The sequence below is a fragment of the Nerophis ophidion genome, linkage group LG12 (assembly GCF_033978795.1).
Source record: "Nerophis ophidion isolate RoL-2023_Sa linkage group LG12, RoL_Noph_v1.0, whole genome shotgun sequence".
Lineage (NCBI taxonomy): Eukaryota > Metazoa > Chordata > Actinopteri > Syngnathiformes > Syngnathidae > Nerophis > Nerophis ophidion.
Genome location: NC_084622.1, coordinates 37,878,501 through 37,896,903, shown reverse-complemented (window position 1 = coordinate 37,896,903; position 18,403 = coordinate 37,878,501). Strand labels below are relative to the sequence as shown.

General features: G+C 41.5%; 1 protein-coding gene across 1 annotated transcript in view; it reads left to right on the top strand.

Moving 5' to 3' along the window:
* LOC133563410 (zinc finger protein 469) overlaps positions 1-18,403 on the top strand; it is a 787,165-nt gene that overhangs the window by 478,725 nt on the left and 290,037 nt on the right. The window lies entirely within an intron of this gene.

Here is an 18,403-nt window from a genome sequence, read left to right as displayed (position 1 = left end):
CTTAGACTTAGACTTAGTCTTCCTTTTTATTGTCATTCAAATTTGAACTTTGCAGTACAGATAAGAACAACATTTTGTTGCATTAGCTCATGGTATAAATAGATTACTGTACGGATAAATATATTGCACTTTTGCATATACATCCAGGTTTATGGATGTATTTTATATTCCGGCGAGTTAATCCGTTTTTGGGGGAAATTGAGGGGATTATTATGATGCGTTCAAGAGTCTTACGGCCTGAGGGAAAAAGCTGTTACAGAACCTGGAGGTTCTGCTTCTGAGGCTGCGGATCCTCTTTCTAGAGTCCAGCAGTAAAAACAGTCCTTGGTGGGGGTGGGAGGAGTCTCTGCAGATTCTCTGAGCCCTGGTCAGGCGGCGGCTTTTTGCTATCTCCTGGATAGGAGGAAGAGGAGTCCTGATGATATATTCCGCCGTCCTCACCACTCTCTGGAGAGACTTCCAGTCTGAGGCATTGCAGGCTCCAGTCCAGACAGAGATGCAGTTGGTCAGTAGGCTCTCTATAGTGCCTCTGTAGAATGTGGTGAGAATGGGGGGAGGGACCTGTCCTCTAGTCATCCGACGCAAAAAGTGCATGCGCTGCTGAGCTCGTTTTACAAGAGCTCCAGTGTGTAGGGACCAGGTCATATTGTGAGTTATCTGCACCCCCAGGAACTTGGTGCTGCTTACCATCTCCACCGCTGTGCCGTTGATGTAGAGTGGAGTGTGGCTGGACTGGTGCTTCCTGAAGTCAAGGATGATCTCCTTAATCTTGTCGACGTTCAGGACCAGGTTATTGGTTCTGCACCAGTCAACCAGATGGTTCACCTCCTTCCTGTAGTCCATGTCGTCGTTGTCACGGATGAGGACCACTACTGTTGTGTCGTCGGCATACTTCACAATCTAGTTAGTAGTGGACCTGGATCATACTACATTGTATGTTCCAGGTGATAGAGTCACTTATAGCAAAAGTGTGGTCGCCGGTAGACTTCAGTGTAGGATTAGATAACGGGCTAAATTTGTTATGCGCCATAACCAGCTCACCCTAGTTTGTAGGCCGTTTAGGGCTACTTCAAACTGGGCAGGTTTGCCGACTCCAGCTAACGCTAGCAAGCGTGTCCACGTAATCGAAAGTTACTTTGTAACTCTGTTCTAACTGGCGGACTCGTTCCTATAGTTTCAGTTCAGTTTCAGTTTATTTTCAGTCTAACAAAAACATATTCAAACATAGATCACGATTCAAAAATGAATAACATGACTGAAACAGGCAGAACCAATAAAGCTTATATGCCCAACATAAATTTTTTTACATTCAATTAAGTTACCTTTTCTAATAATTCTGCAACACAAAAAGAAATATAGTCATTCAGCATCCACATTCAGGCTGCCCCCCAACAAATAATACAAAAATATGTATCTACACACATACTCTTTTCTGTAAATAGATAAACATACATACCTTCTAGATACAACATTTAACCAAACAAACATAAATTTCTAGTTCACACAACTTTTTAAAATACATTGTGACATGTTCTTTTTGAAATTAAATACTGAGTCACTCATTTGTATTTCTTTACCAACAGAATTCCACAAATTAACACCGAGAACAGATAAACATCTACGTTTAACAACTAGTCTTGCTTTTGGTAAAATAAAGTTACATTCATCTCTTAGATTGTATTTGCTGGTCTGTAGAGAGAAGTATTTTTGAATTCCTTCTGGAAGAGTATTTATTTTTGCTTTGAACATTATCTGTGTTATTTTATAATAAACAGTATCTTGAAATTTCATAAGTTTTGATTTAACAAATAATGGATGGGTATGGTCATAATATCCTGCTTTGTTTATTAGCCGTACAGCTTTTTTTTGCAGCAAAACAATATCATTAGTTATGGTTTTAAAAGTGGTTCCCCAGAGTTCTACACAGTATGTCATGTATGGAAGTATCAAAGTATAATAAATTGTTAACAAAGAATTATAATTAAGTAATTCTTTAGTTTTATACAAAACACCAAGTGTTTTTGATATTTTTGTTTTTATATAATTTACATGTTGTCTCCATGATAATTTATAATCAATTATAACTCCCAAAAACTTAGTATCAAAGACACGCTCAATTTTATCTCCATTTATTTTAATATTTACTTCCTTAGATACCTCAGTTTTGGTACCAAATATCATAAATTTAGTTTTAGCAATATTAAGTGATAATTTATTCATATCAAACCAGTTTTTAAGCACTGTCATTTCTTGTTCTATTTTTACCAAAAGTTCATTAAAAGATTTTCCAGAACAAAGGATAGTTGTATAGACAACCTATCCATGAGAAGGGTGCATAAAGTACAAAAAAACTATACTTAAGTTTTTTCCTTCACCGAGTCAAGTTCTTGCTGTCTTTCGAGCGGGGTTTCGGACTAGGACTAGATTAGCTCTGCAAGCTTTGGAGCTGGCTATCTGAAAATGGGTGAAGCAAAAAGAGAAGGTGCTTTGTAAATCCGATGCGACTAAAAAACATGTTGCGGCACGCAGCTCTTCTCACTTAATGGTGAGCGAAATGATGACAATTCAACAACACCATAGCCATATTAATCACATGTTTTTTTCTTTTCTTAAAGTGACACTTGCTTTGAGGCTTCAATGTACACAGTATGGCCCTGTTTCCACTGCTCACCAAAACTGTTGTTTTTCCCTCAAATTACACAAATCAGATTTTTTTGTTTGTCTAAACGCACCAAAGAGCTTCAAATCTGATATTTTTGGCCGCATATTCAGGCAACATGAGGAGATAGTACAAATTTGATTGGAATCGGATCTTCTAAAATGTTACTTCAGCTCGGCAATGCTACCTAAATGCAACCCGCATGTGACTTTTCCGTCATCTTTGGGCGAGTTACGTCATTTGTGTGTGAACGGATGGATGAATACCGCCAGTAGAAGTGCAATACCTAATACCAACATCTGATTTCGGTGAGCAAAGTTTTTTCCCAATGGCCGAAATTTCGGTACATCGCTAGTCAATAGTGCACAAATAATAAGCTAGGGTTGTACAGTGTACCGGTATTAGTATAGTACCGCGATACTAATGAATCATATTCGGTACTATACTGCATCTGAAAAATACTGGTCAGCCACCCCCCTCGTCGTCACGTCGTGACTTTGCTGAGCAGACGGCATGTACCGCAGTCCCCAATCACGGAGTACTTAAATGATAAATGATAAATGGGTTGTACATGTATAGCGCTTTTCTACCTTCAAGGTACTCAAAGCGCTTTGACACTACTTCCACATTTACCCATTCACACACACATTCACACACTGATGGAGGGAGCTGCCATGCAAGGCGCCAACCAGCACCCATCAGGAGCAAGGGTGAAGTGTCTTGCTCAGAACACAACGGACGTGACGAGGTTGGTACTAGGTGGGATCTGAACCAGGGACCCTCGGGTTGCGCACGGCAACTCTCCCACTGCGCCACGCCGTCCACTTACAAGCAGACACGGTGTGTACCATATTTTTCGGACTATAAGTCGCAGTTTTTTTCAGAGTTTGTCCGGGGGTGCGACATATAATCCGGAGCGATTTATGTGTGAAATTATTAACACATTACCGTAATATATTAAATAATATTATTTATCTCATTCGCGGAAGAGATGAAGAAAATGTCAGCAATTTTCACACACACGTCAACCAATAAGAATTCGGCGGACGAGGGTCATGGCAGAAGTGCATTGTGGGTCATGGAATGCTAACTGCTATATGCTACTGCCGTAGCTATTAAAATGGATAATTTCATCGTTGGCGGTAACTTATAAAAACTGAGAAGGGCTGAACAAAATGGCACTGAAAAGGAAATCACGTACTGCAGATTACACAATATCAAATCATTGTATTTATCTAATTTTTTTTTCATTTCATTTCATTTTTATTTATCTCATTCATTGATGTGCATTTAGAACGATAAATAATTATATCACAATTATACAATTTAAATTCACACAATTCCTGAGAAGGAGCAGGATGAAGAAAATCTTATAATTTCCTGCCCCCTTTGACATAATACATTATCTTACTTCATGAATATCATTTAAGCCGACACATATATCCAAATGTGATGAAACAATCAAAAAATAAAAACACAAGAAAAACACAACAAGTGCAAAACTTCATAAAGTATAAACCAAACCAAGAAAATAATAGTAATAATATAATATACACCTCACGGAATGATACAGAGCAAATACCAAACCAGACAAAAAATAAGTAAAATAATAAATAAAAAACAAAATGTAAACACTTATGGCTGTCCATATGATCTTATCGTTCTATCTTTATATATTTTTTTCAATTGGAATATATTTCACGGAAAAGACAAAGAAAGTGTCAGCAATTGTCACATATACGTCAACCAAAAATAATTTGGCGGGGGAGGGTCATGGCAGAAGTGCATTGTGGGTCATGGAATGCTAACTGCTATATGCTATATGCTACTTCCGTAGCTATTAAAATAGATCATTTCATCGTTGGCGGTAATTTATAAAAACTGAGAAGGGCTGAACAAAAATTGCACCAAAAAGGAAATAATTTACTGCAGATTACAATCTGGACGTAGATAAATATGCAGCAGAACACAACAAGAGGAAGCGGCGCGTCCCTTTGGAGTTGGCAGAGTTGTTTAGAAGCGACATCGAGGAAGAAGATTTCATCTGATTTATCGATTAGGAGTGACAGATTGTTTGGTAAACGTATAGCATGTTCTATATGTTATAGTTATTTGAATGACTCTTACCATAATATGTTACGTTAACATACCAGGCACCTTCTCAGTTGGTTATTTATGAATCAGTAGAAGCATTTAAGTCTCACCTTAAAACTCATCTGTATACTCTAGCCTTTAAATAGACCTCCTTTTTAGACCAGTTGATCTGCCGCTTCTTTGCTTTCTCCTATGTCCCCCCCTCCCTTGTTGAGGGGGTCCGGTCCGATGACCATGGATGAAGTACTGGCTGTCCAGAGTCGAGACCCAGGATGGACCGCTCGCCTGTATTGGTTGGGGACATCTCTACGCTGCTGATCCGCTTGAGATGGTTTCCTGTGGACGGGACTCTCGCTGCTGTCTTGGATCCGCTTGAACTGAACTCTCGCGGCTGTGTTGGAGCCACTATGGATTGAACTTTCACAGTATCATGTTAGACCCGCTCGACATCCATTGCTTTCGGTCCCCTATAGAGGGGGGGTCGCCCACATCTGAGGTCCTCTCCAAGGTTTCTCATAGTCAGCATTGTCACTGGCGTCCCACTGGATGTGAATTCTCTCTGCCCACTGGGTGTGAGTTTTCCTTGCCCTTTTGTGGGTTCTTCCGAGGATGTTGTAGTCGTAATGATTCGTGCAGTCCTTTGAGACATTTGTGATTTGGGGCTATATAAATAAACATTGATTGAATCATATAACGTACACTTATTCAGCCTGGTGCTCACAATTCTTTATTTTTTTTAAATTGCCTTTCAAATGTCTATTCTTGGTGTTGGATTTTATCAAATAAATTTACCCCAAAAATGCGACTTATACTCGACTGCGACGTAAATATGTTTTTTTCCTTCTTTATTATGTATTTTCGGCCGGTGCGACCTATACTCCGGAGCGACTTATAATCCGAAAAATACGGTAGACAGAAAAGGGAGAATGGACGCATTTTGGCTTGAAAACTAACGATAAAGGTGAAGTTAGAGGTGCTTTAAGACAGAGGCGGTATAGCACCTAAAATGATTCATTAGTATCGAGGTACTATACTAATACCAAAATACCGTACAACCCTAGTGTAAAGGTAGTCTTGCAATGCTTCAAGGGGAACATTATCACGATTTCAGAAGGATTAAAACCAATAAAAATCAGTTCCCAGTGGCTTATTTTATTTTTCGAAGTTTTTTTCAAAATTTTACCCATCGTGGAATATCCCGAAAAAAGGCTTCAAGTGCCTGATTTTTCGCTATCTGTGAAGCCACTGTCAATTTTCCTGTGACGTCATCCAGTGATATACATGCTATCCAGGCGGATAGCACAGCAAGATATAGCGACATTAGCTCGGATTCAGACTCGGATTTCAGCGGTTTAAGCGATTCAACAGATTTCGCATGTATGGAAACGGATGGTTGGAGTATGGAGGTAGATAGCGAAAACGAAATTGAAGAAGAAACTGAAGCTATTGAGCGAACAGCTATTGACGCTATTCGGCCATGTCTGCCTTAGCATCGCCGGTAAAATGTGCAGACCAAACGATAGTGACTTTCACATCTTGTGACACAGGATCAACTTAAATTTGTCGATTGGTAAGTGTTTGATTGGCATTAAATGTGTGGTGGAGGGAAACGCTGGATGCAAATATAGCTACAAATGTACATACAGCTAGCCTAAATAGCATGTCAGCATTGATTAGCTGACAGTCATGCCGCAACCAAATGTTTGATTAGCACATAAGTCAATAACATCAACAAAACTCACCTTTGTGATTTTGTTGACTTTATCGTCGGAAATGCATCTGCAGGATATCCATACATCTCTGCGCTATGCCTGCCTTAGCATCGCCGGTAAAATGTGCTGATCAAACGATCGGGACTTTCGCATCTTATGACACTGGAGCAACTTAAATCCGTCGATTGGTAAGTATTTGTTTGGCATTAAATGTGGGTGGAGAGAAAGGCTGGTTGCAAATATAGCTACAAATGTACATACAGCTAGCCTAAATAGCATGTTAGCAGTGCTAATCGATGCACATTATACGTAAATCAACTTGAATCCGTCCCTGATCGTGTTGTTACACCCTCCGACAACACACCGACGAGGCATGATGTCTCCAAGGTACGGAAAACAGTCGAAAAAACTGAAAATAACAGAGCTGAAAAAAAGTCTGCGGGCTATAGAGCGTTTTCCGTTCGGGCTCCAGCACTCTGGAATGCCCTCCCGGTAACAGTTCAAGATGCCACCTCAGTAGAAGCATTTAAGTCTCACCTTAAAACTCATTTGTATACTGTAGCCTTTAAATAGACTCCCTTTTTAGACCAGTTGATCTGCTGTTTCTTTTCTTTTTCTTCTATATCCCACTCTCCCCTGTGGAGGGGGTCCAGTCCGATCCGGTGGCCATGTACTGCTTGCCTGTGTATCGGCTGGGGACATCTCTGCGCTGCTGATCCGCCTCCGCTTGGGATGGTTTCCTGCTGGCTCCGCTGTGAACGGGACTCTCGCTGCTGTGTTGGATCCGCTTTGGACTGGACTCTCGCGACTGTGTTGGATCCATTGTGGATTGAACTTTCACAGTATCATGTTAGACCCGCTCGACATCCATTGCTTTCCTCCTCTCTAAGGTTCTCATAGTCATTATTGTCACAGATGTCCCACTGGATCATTATTGTCACCGATGAGTTTTCCTTGCCCTTATGTGGGCCTACCGAGGATGTCGTGGTGGTTTGTGCAGCCCTTTGAGACACTAGTGATTTAGGGCTATATAAGTAAACATTGATTGATTGATTGATTGATTTGACTCGATGTTTGTAATGTGTAAAATGGCGGTTGACTACCTGCTCCAAGAGCAAATAATAGAAAGGCGTTTAATTCGCCAAAATTCACCCATTTAGAGTTCGGAAATCGGTTAAAAAAATATATGGTCTTTTTTCTGCAACATCAAGGTATATATTGACACTTACATAGGTCTGGTGATAATGTTCCCCTTTCAGCATCATTTCACCTATCAATACGTGAAAATATTTGTAGTATTCAGATTACTGAAGTATTATTGTCTGCATGTCAACATGACTAAATAGACGTTCGTGACATCCTTGTATGTGCGACACGAAATTTGTACCACCTCTCCCACACGTGAACGCCCATCCCTGACCACAATCAACGGGGAATAATGCACAGTTGATGCTTCGCTCCTCCCCTTGAAATGTAAATTTTGTTTTTCTCTGCTGACCACCGCGCTCCCAGGAAAAGACAAATAACACGGTTGTAGACTTCCAATTACAGCCCTGTCGCTAACTCCACTGTTGTGTAAACACATGATGGGAAGATGGACAAGAGAGGGAGTGAGGACAGGAGTGTGTAGGCTTGTGTTTGCCACCAGATATTGGGGACGCTGGTGAGCAAGGACAACATAAAGCAGCATAAATTATGCACAGAAATATTGCAAGGCCGATGGAGCGTAGAACAATCAACATAGGTCATCATCCCGAGTTGACATTTTTCCATTTTTAACGCGGCAGTGAGAGCACAAGTGGAATGTTCTGATCCCATGGTGAGCTCAGTCACATTCTCAAACTGTCAAATGATACGTTAGTCACATTTGGCCATGCAGATGATTATTACAATAGTTTGAGCCACTGCATGTCTGTGATCCTGTGGCCTGAGAGAAGACAGTCCCAGCGCTGGCTTAGACTTGGCCTCCTGACCAAAAGTGTGATAATTTTAGACTGAAGTCGCTCACATGGTCTGGAGCAAAGACAGAAAATTGGAAATAAACCTGGAATTTAGCTTAATTGCAGTTTACAAATTTAGGAGGGGCAGTGTTCTCTTCTTTATTTTCTTGCATAAATAGAGAGTGACTGGAGGCCAAAGATATGAGGTTTTGAAGCCACAAAAGAGGTTACAGAACGTCAGAGGCAATGAGGTGACTTCTCAGCCGGTCTCTGCTCTTCTCAATCTTCCCATGCTCTGCCACTAATGTGAGATTCTTCTCTGAAATTGCCGAATCCATCAGTTTTATTATTCCACTAAGGTTTTGGGTCTCACAATAAAAATTTGAGGGTTGGTTTTTAACTGCTTTATGCACAGCCAAGTTACAATGTTTGCTTCTTTCAGATGCTAATTCCTCTAGTAGGTTATAGGAGGTGGTGAAGGTTTCAACTGGGAATTTTCCCTAATTTCCCTCTATTGGCTCTCATGAATCTTTCTCTGAGGTCCATGAAATTGGACAGCCTCTCTGAACACTCAGTTTCCTCCCAGTTATTTCCCATTACCTCATTGCCATTAAGTGTAAATTGCTCCTGGTTCGTTCTCATTTCTTAGTATAAATTTATCTCATCCCTTTTTTTACTAAACTTGGCACACTGTTAGTTGATGTCTGTTCCTTTCAGTGGAATTTTTGACAGTACCTTGAGATGACTAAATCGTGAAAAATTGTTGCTGTGATTTAACAAACAGGGAGGAAACATAATGGATGTATTTCAGGTAAAGCATTATGGAACTTGCTATCAAGTGTGAAACTACAGAGTGAAGTGTTCCTTATTCCTCATCGTTAGAGTCATTGATGGACTATCTGGGGTTCTCCGTTCTTGGTTCATCTTACTCATATTAGATGCTGATCCGCCTCCGCTTGGGATGGTTTCCTGCTGGCTCCGCTGTGAACGGGACTCTCGCTGCTGTGTTGGATCCGCTTTGGACTGGACTCTCGCGACTGTGTTGGATCCATTGTGGATTGAACTTTCACAGTATCATGCTAGACCCGCTCGACATCCATTGCTTTCCTCCTCTCTAAGGTTCTCATAGTCATCATTGTCACCGACGTCCCACTGGGTCATTATTGTCACCGATGTCCCACTGGGTATGAGTTTTCCTTGCCCTTATGTGGGCCTACCAAGGATGTCGTGGTGGTTTGTGCAGCCCTTTGAGACACTAGTGATTTAGGGCTATATAAGTAAACATTGATTGATTGATTGATTGATAAAGAAGGATCTAAACCTGTAACTCATATAATGATTTCACTCAAGCGCAATAGAACATGTCCTTCAATGCATGTTGGTGATACCTTTTTACACAAAGAACCAGTTCTTACTCATGCAGAATTATGTGAGATGTCAGCTTGAGATTTAGACAGAATTTAATAGTATCACACTCCTGAGCAGTTTGGGTGTTGACAAAAACAGTATTTTCGGCACACACTCTTCACACCGTGCTCTTTAAACATCATCTCTCAAATGCTTGTGCCAGATATTCCAAAAAAAAAAAAAAAAAAAATTTTACGTATACATTACGTTCCCTTGTATTTATTAAATGTATTCAAGAATAATTCCGTTAGCAATTCAAATACTTTTTGAGTAATGCCACGAGTAACTCTAATTAAATACTTTTAAAAGAGATTTTCAGAACACTGTCTTGGCAAAGCAGTTTGTACATATCACCTTACAAGCTGCATTATACTGAAGCAGGAGGAGTCAATAAAAGTTACAATAATGCCAGCCAAAGGCGTCAAGATCATTTTTTTTAAACACAGGACATTTAAAAGCACTTAAGTCTCACCTTAAAACTCATTTGTATACTCTAGCCTTTAAATAGACTCCCTTTTTAGACCAGTTGATCTGCCGTTTCTTTTCTTTTTCTTCTATGTCCCACTCTCCCTTGTGGAGGGGGTCCGGTCCGATCCGGTGGCCATGTACTGCTCGCCTGTGTATCGGCTGGGGACATCTCTGCGCTGCTGATCCGCCTCCGCTTGGGATGGTTTCCTGCTGGCTCCGCTGTGAACGGGACTCTCGCTGCTGTGTTGGATCCGCTTTGGACTGGACTCTCGCGACTGTGTTGGATCCATTGTGGATTGAACTTTCACAGTATCATGTTAGACCCGCTCGACATCCATTGCTTTCCTCCTCTCCAAGGTTCTCATAGTCATCATTGTCACCGACGTCCCACTGGGTCATTATTGTCACCGATGTCCCACTGGGTGTGAGTTTTCCTTGCCCTTATGTGGGCCTACCGAGGATGTCGTGGTGGTTTGTGCAGCCCTTTGAGACACTAGTGATTTAGGGCTATATAAATAAATGATAAATGGGTTGTACTTGTATAGCGCTTTTCTACCTTCAAGGTACTCAAAGCGCTTTGACACTACTTCCACATTTACCCATTCACACACACATTCACACACACTGATGGAGGGAGCTGCCATGCAAGGCGCCAACCGGCACCCATCAGGAGCAAGGGTGAAGTATCTTGCTCAGGACACAACGGACGTGACGAGGTTGGTTCTAGGTGGGATTTGAACCAGTGACCCTCGGGTTGCGCATAAGTAAACATTGATTGATTGATTGATTGATTGATTAATCATGAAGATATGGAGAAGATGCCAATGCTAGGGTTGACAAGGAAATTAATTTCTTGAATCTTGGAGTTGTTTGCGGTACATTCTCTTGTTTATTTTTGAGTCTCAGGACATTAAATCGAACATAATTGGACGTGCTGATGCCAAATCTAAGCCTAAATCAGTCCAAGTCTATGAGCATGAACTAATAAAGCCTGCTCGGACGTGAGGCGAAACATCTTTTAAGACAAACTGAACAGCCTAGTTGCGATCGATTGAATGCCCAGAGAATACAACAACCTGGATCAGGGGTAGGGAACCAATGGCTCACGAGCCAGATGTGGCTCTTTTGATGACTGCATCTGGCTCTCAGGTAAATCTGAGCTGACATTGCTTGACACGATAAGTAATGAATAATTTCACTTGTAATCACAGTGTTAAAAATAATGTTGACAATATAAAACATTCTCATGTATTTTTAATCCATCCATCCGTTTCTACCGCTCCTGTTCAAGAAGTTGTGTTAATGGTAAGAAGTTATTTATTTATTATTGGTTAGTGTGGGGCTTGCTCTCCTGGGGGGTCTTCACACCACCAAGCACAGACACGAGAGCCTGTTTCAGGGTTACAATTTTGTTTTATTTTTCAATAGTTTCCAGCAGTTGTCTTTTTCTCTTTCGTTCTCGCTCGCACTCTGGCTCCTGCTCCAACCCTTTCTCTCCTCCTGGCTGCTGCTTGTAACAGAGCGACACGTGATTAGATAACAAGGCCCATGTGGGCCATCTACGCACCTGTCACTGATTTCGAGGCCGGTCCTGGCACACCCCGCTTTGCTGCAGGCCCGCAGGCCACGCCCCTTCCACAGTTAGCTTCAGAATACCAATGTTATTACAAAGAATATGACACCTATTATACTCTAGAAATGTTGGTCTTACTTAAAAATGCACGCGTTTAGTTGTGTTCAGTGTTGAAAAAAATATTATATGGCTCTTCTGGAAATGCATTTTAAAATATTTAGATTCTTGGCTCTATCAGCCAAAAAGTTTCCCGACCCCTGACCTGGATGAATGAGAACATCCAAAGACATAATTTTTTTTGATACAGTATTGGTATCTTGAATGTTTTTTTTCCAGCATGTAACATGGTAAATTCCATTTCTGCTTTTATATATATATATATATATATATATATATATATATATATATATATATATATATGTATATCTGTGTGTATAAATATATATACATGTGTATGTATATATATATATATATATATATATATATATATATATATATATGTATGTATAAATACATATATACATGTGTATATATTAGAGATGCGCGGATAGGCAATTATATCATCCGCACATTTGTAAACGGTGTTTGCTCCTAGCGGGGTGTATAAAATGTCAGGAATTGTCATGGATACAAGGGATTCTGGGTATTTGTTGTGTTGCGTTTATGTTGTGTTACTGGAGGATGTCCTCCCGAAATGTGTTTGTCAATCTTGTTTGGTGTGGCTTCACAGCGTGGCGCATATTACTAAGAGTGTTAAAATTGTTTACAACCATTAGTGTACTCTGTGTCACCCAGTATGCCTTGCAGTTGTGTGCGTGTTGCTGCGGAAGCCACACACAACATGATGCTGGACTGACAAGCAGATCGTACATGTTGTAGAGGGCGACAAAGTCAATGACTTCATAGCACACCCTAATACTTATTACCGGGGTGACTGCCGGTAGTCATTCTAGAGAATATTAGCGTCTCCTATTGTCTTCTTCGCTTTGTGACACGGGTCTTAAATGGCTCTTTGAATGGCAAAGGATACCGATCCCAGAACCATGTATATCAAATATTTCCGGATGATTCAACCGCCACCCGCCCGAATCTAATTAAAATATATTTTTTCGTCATGTCACCCGCCCGACCCGCGGTTTAACCGCAGACTCCGTGGATGAGACCACAAGCCGCGCATCTCTAGTATATGTATATATATATATATATATATATGTATATATATATATATATATATATATATATATATATATATATATATATACATATATATATATATTTATAAATGTATGTGTGTGTATATATATATATATATATACATACATATACAGTCAAGGTTTCTGTGGTTTGTCCGTCATACAGTGCTCAATACCAGGGTAGAGCGGAATATACGTTAGGTCAGGAAAAAACACAAAGGCTATTTCATCCCTACAAGCCTGATTCGCAGGATTCCCTGCAATAAAATCCTCTGACGAGCAGGGAAACCTGTGAAACTGGCTTGTAGGGATGAAAAAGCCTCAGTGTTTTTCCCCGACCTAACGTGTGTATATGGTCATATCCATCCATCCATTTCCTACCGCTTGTCGTGTTCGGGGTCGCGGTGGGTGCTGGAGCCTATCTCAGCTGCATTTGTGTGGCAGACGGTGCCATATGTATTATTATTATATACATATATTGTATTTCATTCAACTTCAATGGGGAAACATTAAATACGATACAAATATTTTAAATTACAAGCTACATCAAATAATGGAGCTTGTAACTTGAAATATTAAATACTCATCTGTCAAAGCACAGCTGTACTTTATACCCAAAAGTGTATTTTAATACTTAAGTGTATGTTTGTGTTGGGAAACTGAGTAAAAGGAATATTGTGTCTCCGCCAGCAAGTCAAGTCAATTGTATTTATAAAGTACAAATTCACAACAGAAGCAGGTCTAGAACCACACACCTCATACATTGAAGAAAACCAACTCAACCCTGCATGAGCCAACACTTGGAAAAAAACTCCCTCAAGAGAAGAAACTTTGAGCACAACCCAAGTTCTGTGCGGTGGTCATCCGTCTTAAATGATAAATGATTAATGGGTTGTACTTGTATAGCGCTTTTCTACATTCAAGGTACTCAAAGCGCTTTGACACTACTTCCACATTCACCCATTCACACACACATTCACACACTGATGGAGGGAGCTGCCATGCAAGGCGCTAACCAGCACCCATCAGGAGCAAGGGTGAAGTAGTCTTGCTTAGGACACAACGGACGTGACGAGGTTGTTACTAGGTGGAAATTGAACCAGGGACCCTCGGGTTGTGCACGGCCACTCTTCCACTGCGCCACGCCGTCCCCTTGACTAGTTGGGCAGAGATAGACAGAGAGCATAGACAATAGTCCATAGTAGTTTAGTGGCTCGGGAAGGAACAAGAGAATAAATGTCATAACAATTGTAATAGTCCCATGATAATCACATTGACAGAAAACTATGAGAACCACTACATCACATCCATCCATCCATTTTCTACCGCTTATTCCCTTTTGGGGTCGCGGGGGGCGCTGGCGCCTATCTCAGCTACAATCGGGCGGAAGGCGGGGTACACCCTGGACAAGTCGCCACCTCATCGCAGGGCCAACACAGATAGACAGACAACATACACACTCACATTCACACACTAGGGCCAATTTAGTGTTGCCAATCAACCTATCCCCAGGTGCATGTCTTTGGAGGTGGGAGGAAGCCGGAGTACCCGGAGGGAACCCACGCATTCACGGGGAGAACATGCAAACTCCACACAGAAAGATCCCGAGCCTGGATTTGAACCCAGGACTGCAGGAACTTCGTATTGTGAGGCAGACGCACTAACCCCTCTGTCACTACATCACAATTGTAGCAAATCCTTAAACTGACTGTACAGTACCTTCCTGTATCACTTCTCTAAGTCAATTATTGGTATTTCCCCTGTCTTTTAAAGGGCACATTCTGACAGATCAGTGTAAATATTTATGACATACAATGTGTGTCGTGCAACACAAACACTGAGCTTGAACATTTCACACAACAGGGTTGAATTTCCATTGATCCTAAACATTCCAAGTTAGGAAAATAATTTTTTTTTTCCCATGCGTTGTCATGTTTTGTGAATTTCAACATCTATGAGACTTTTGACAAGAACAAGAAATTTTGATCATATTACGCCTGTACTGGCTCACCTGCACTGGCATAGCTCGGTTGGTAGAGCGGCCGTGTCAGCAACTTGAGGGTTGCAGGTTCGATTCCCGCTTCCGCCATCCTACTCACTGCCGTTGTGTCCTTGGGCAAGACACTTTACCCACCTGCTCCCAGTGCCACCCACACTGGTTTAAATGTATCTTAGATATTGGGTTTCACTATGTAAAGCGCTTTGAGTCACTAGAGAAAAGCGCTATATAAATATAATTCACTTCACTAATTCACTTCCTGTGCACTTAAGATGTGACTTTAAGGTTTTACTACTTACGTATAAAATACTACACGGTCTAGCTCCAGCCTATCTTGCCGATTGTATTGTACCATATGTCCCGGCAAGAAATCTGCGTTCAAAAGACTCCGGCTTATTAGTGATTCCTAGAGCCCCAAAAAAGCCTGCGGGCTATAGAGCGTTTTCCGTTCGGGCTCCAGTACTCTGGAATGCCCTCCCGGTAACAGTTCGAGATGCTACCTCAGTAGAAGCATTTAAGTCTCACCTTAAAACTCATCTGTATACTCTAGCCTTTAAATAGACCTCCTTTTTAGACCAGTTGATCTGCCGCTTCTTTTCTTTCTCCTATGTCCCCCCCTCCCTTGTGGAGGGGGTCCGGTCCGATGACCATGGATGAAGTACTGGCTGTCCAGAGTCGAGACCCAGGATGGACCGCTCGCCTGTATCGGTTGGGGACATCTCTATGCTGCTGACCCGCCTCCGCTTGAGATGGTCTCCTGTGGATGGGACTCTCGTTGCTGTCTTGGATCCGCTTGAACCGAACTCTCGCGGCTGTGTTGGAGCCACTATGGATTGAACTTTCACAGTATCATGTTGGACCCGCTCGACATCCATTGCTTTCGGTCCCCTAGAGGGGGGGGGGGGTTGCCCACATCTGAGGTCCTCTCCAAGGTTTCTCATAGTCAGCATTGTCACTGGCGTCCCACTGGATGTGAATTCTTTCCGCCCACTGGGTGTGAGTTTTCCTTGCCCTTTTGTGGGTTCTTCCGAGGATGTTGTAGTCGTAATGATTTGTGCAGTCCTTTGAGACATTTGTGATTTGGGGCTATATAAATAAACATTGATTGATTGATTGATGTATAGTACCTACTATTGATACTACTGAATTTCTTTCCGACCTGACACAAAGTAAAATTTAGCCTAGTATCAGCGATACCGATTCGTCAATACTGACACTTAGGCAAATATACCTAATATATCTGTGATATATTTCGTTTCTGCTCTTGAGGAATCATCTGCAAACGATATAAAATCACAAGGGGAAACAAATGATGGCGTTATTCTGCACTGAATGTGTTATCTTTTTTATATACGACCTCGGACTACGTTAAGGTAACGTGTGGAGTTCCCCAGGGTTCGGTCCTTGAACCTGCACTCTTCAGCATCTACATGCTGCCGCTAGGTGACATCATACGCAAATACGGTGTTAGCTTTCACTGTTATGCTGATGACACCCAACTCTACATGCCCCTAAAGCTGACCAACACGCCGGATTGTAGTCAGCTGGAGGCGTGTCTTAATGAAATTAAACAATGGATGTCCGCTAACTTTTTGCAACTCAACGCCAAAAAAACGGAAATGCTGATTATCGGTCCTGCTAGACACCGAACTCCATTTAATAATACAACTCTAACATTTGACAACCAAACAATTAAACAAGGCGACACGGTAAAGAATCTAGGTATTATCTTCGACCCAACTCTCTCCTTTGAGGCACACATTAAAAGCGTTACTAAAACGGCCTTCTTTTATCTCCGTAATATCGCTAAAATTCGCTCCATTCTGTCCACTAAAGACGCTGAGATCATTATCCATGCGTTTGTTATGTCTCGCCTCGACTACTGTAACGTATTATTTTCGGGTCTCCCCATGTCTAGCATTAAAAGATTACAGTTGGTACAAAATGCGGCTGCTAGACTTTTGACAAGAACAAGAAAGTTTGATCACATTACGCCTGTACTGGCTCACCTGCACTGGCTTCCTGTGCACTTAAGATGTGACTTTAAGGTTTTACTACTTACGTATAAAATACTATACGGTCTAGCTCCATCCTATCTTGCCGATTGTATTGTACCATATGTCCCGGCAAGAAATCTGCGTTCAAAGGACTCCGGCTTGTTAGTGATTCCCAAAGCCCAAAAAAAGTCTGCGGGCTATAGAGCGTTTTCCGTTCGGGCTCCAGTACTCTGGAATGCCCTCCCGGTAACAGTTCGAGATGCCACCTCAGTAGAAGCATTTAAGTCTCACCTTAAAACTAATTTGTATACTCTAGCCTTTAAATAGACTCCCTTTTTAGACCAGTTGATCTGCCGTTTCTTTTCTTTTTCTTCTATGTCCCACTCTCCCTTGTGGAGGGGGTCCGGTCCGATCCGGTGGCCATGTACTGCTTGCCTGTGTATCGGCTGGGGACATCTCTGCGCTGCTGATCCGCCTCCGCTTGGGATGGTTTCCTGCTGGCTCCGCTGTGAACGGGACTCTCGCTGCTGTGTTGGATCCGCTTTGGACTGGACTCTCGCGACTGTGTTGGATCCATTATGGATTGAAATTTCACAGTATCATGTTAGACCCGCTCGACATCCATTGCTTTCCTCCTCTCTAAGGTTCTCATAGTCATCATTGTCACCGACGTCCCACTGGGTCATTATTGTCACCGATGTCCCACTGGGTGTGAGTTTTCCTTGCCCTTATGTGGGCCTACCGAGGATGTCTTGGTGGTTTGTGCAGCCCTTTGAGACACTAGTGATTTAGGGCTATATAAGTAAACATTGATTGATTGATTGATTGATATTCAACTCTGTATGTGGTTTCTCCTAATAGCCTACAGTACAATACAATGATACATACACTTGCTCTTTTATAATACCTGAGTGATTGCAAGTCATTTTCTTAAATAGGCATAAAGCAGTTAAAAACCAACCCTCTTCTTTAATAAACACACGACAGACTGAGTGACTGAACACAGCACAGTGTGCTTACGCATTATGTACTAACTTAGGTGGAAGAAATTAATAGTTCCTACCAATCGCGTTTAATTTAGGCAAGATCTGATTTAGTTGCTTCCTGTTAAAGATATAGATTATCTCAAATAACTTAAGTATCGATATTTTTGAGATTAGAGCATAAAGATCTGGTATCAGAGATATTGATATTTCAGTATCGATCAGCACTAGCTACTAGTGTTGTAACGATACCCATATTTTGCTACCGGTACTAAAATGATTTCGATACTTTTCGGTACTTTTCGAAATAAAGGGGAGTGTTTTTGCCATCATTTCAAGTCAATTTTTATTAAATGTAATTTTTTTTAGATGAGGCCC